The following is a 2,574-nucleotide window of genomic DNA, read 5'->3' on the forward strand; positions in this document are numbered from 1 at the left end:
TGTGTTTGTGTGTCTGCATTTGTCCCCCCACCATCGCTTGACTCCTGCATAGGGAGCGGGTGTGACTATGTGTATACACACATATACACATACGCACACACATACATACATATTCTTTCTTTTGCTTGTTTCAGTCATTTGACTGCGGCCATGGTGGAGCACCACCTTTAGACGAGTAAATCGACCCCAGGACTTATTCTTTGTAAGCCGAGTATTTATTCTATCGGTCTCTTTTGCCGAACCGCTAATTTACGGGGACGTAAACACACCAGCATCGGTTGTCAAGCGATGTTGGGGTGGGGGTACAAACACAGACACGCAAATACACACACACACACACACATGCATAAATATACATATACGACAGGCTTCTTTCAGTTTCCATCTACCAAATCCACTCACAAGGCTTTGGTCGGCCCAAGGCTATAGTAGAAGACACTTGCCCAAGATGCCACGCAGTGGGACTGAACCTGGGACCATGTGGTTGGTAAGCAAGCTACTTACCACACAGCCACTCAACGGTCCAGCTTGCTTGAGAAATTAACGTGTAAGTGGCTGAGTATCTCCAAAGGTACCCACACCATTAACGTAGTTCTCAGGGAGATTCAGCATGATATACATATATACATACATACATATATATACATATATATATACATATTCATATGTATGTGTATGTTTCTTTATATATATACACACACGTATAGGGAAAAAGCGAGAAGCAAAAAGATGGTGGTGATACAAAAGATGGTGTTGGGAAGAAGTGGAGAAGCAATTAATTTTCCTATAATTATTAGTGTTCTTTCAGTTAGATTCAACTAACGCTACCTGACCTGTCTGTCCCCTTGTAATTCGAACACTCAACGCAAAGATTTATTCAAAGAATCCAACCATACCACAACAGTGTCAGCAGGAGTTCAGTGTTTATACTCCAATAATCTAATATAATGGCTTCTTTTTTTATGTTGGATACACATAATAGACGCACACACATTCGCACATGCCTACACACACGAGTACGCTCACATACACGGGTACGTTTACACACACACAAATGCATACAGAGATAAACATGTATAAATTAGTATAATTCAAACAAATATGAGCTAAGAGAAATAACTCAGAGTGGCCTATTAAACCGGCATTCGTCAGTTACGACGACGAGGGTTTCAGTCGATCCGATTAACGGTCCAGCTTGCTCGAGAAATTAACGTGCAAGTGGCTGAGTATCTCCACAGATATCTGCACTTTTAACGTAGTTCCCTGGGAGATTCAGCATGATATTGGAAGTGACAAGGCTGCTGGCCCTTTGAAATACAGGTAGTGCTCATTTTTACCAGCTGAGTGAACTAGAACAATATGAAATAAAGTGTATTGCCTAAGGACTCAATGGGCCGCTGGAAATCGAACTCACAACCTAACGATCAAGAGGTAAATACTCGCCTTAAGTCAGTGGCATGTATTTGAACAACACAAACAAACACAGGTATATCAAATAACTTTTTTTTTTATGCGCCCTTTTAAAGCCTAGCCAGGCTTATGGACCCGGTTTTCCGGTTTCTATGGCATATGTGTTCCCCAGCTGGACAGGACACCAGTCCATTGCAGCGTTACTCAAGAAACAGTGAGAGAAAGTTGGAGTGAAAGAGTACAACAGGGGTCACCACCACCCCCTGCCGGAGCCTCGTGGAGCTTTAGGTGTTTTCGCTCAATAAACACACACACACAACGCCCGGTCTGGGAATCAAAACCGCGATCCTCCGACCGCGAGTCCGCTGCCCTAACTACTGGGCCATTGCGCCTCCACAGTATCAAATAACTTACAACATAAATTTTTATTCATTAAAATTATCTCCGCCTCTGGAAAGTATACTATAATTACCAAATAACAATTAATATCAGTTCCATTGAGAAGCGGGTATATCAACTGTGGAGAATTCTTGAATCTTGAGATTATCTCACATTCTCAAGAGGAGCTGGTCTTAGTTGACGTTTGCTAATTATACCACATCCTCACTTGTAGAGGATGTGGAGTAATCAATCAAGAATTTATTTTTATGGTATGTGTTATACCTGTATCTGTCTATGTTGTTCTACAATTAGCTTACACAGTGAAACTACGAATAATGCAAATATCTAAATCCTTGGTTAGAGTTCAGCTAAAAGCATTTCGTTATTTTACGATTCAAATCTTTTGTGCATCCATAGATATTCCTCAGAGTAAAACGCAATATTCGGCTATAAGAGATCTGAATTGCTGATCGCTTGCAGCTGAAACCAGTTATGAGATGTCAGCATACTTGTCTTATTATTTCCCGTGTACTCCAAAGAAAAAGTTTAGAAACTACAGTTTACTTATTTTTTTTCCTTTAGCGTTGAAGAATCAACCTTTGTCGCTGATTTCAGAAAGAGTAATTACATTCAGTTATCGTTGGTTGGTATGTTTTTTTCACTGAAACTATCAAGTTCATGCGGCTGTAAGAACACATTTGGAACTATCCCGACCTCAAAAACTCAAGCACACACACACGCACGCACGCACACACGCATACACACACACACACAAACACGCCC

Source organism: Octopus bimaculoides, chromosome 7 (genome assembly GCF_001194135.2).
Source record: "Octopus bimaculoides isolate UCB-OBI-ISO-001 chromosome 7, ASM119413v2, whole genome shotgun sequence".
Taxonomy (NCBI): domain Eukaryota; kingdom Metazoa; phylum Mollusca; class Cephalopoda; order Octopoda; family Octopodidae; genus Octopus; species Octopus bimaculoides.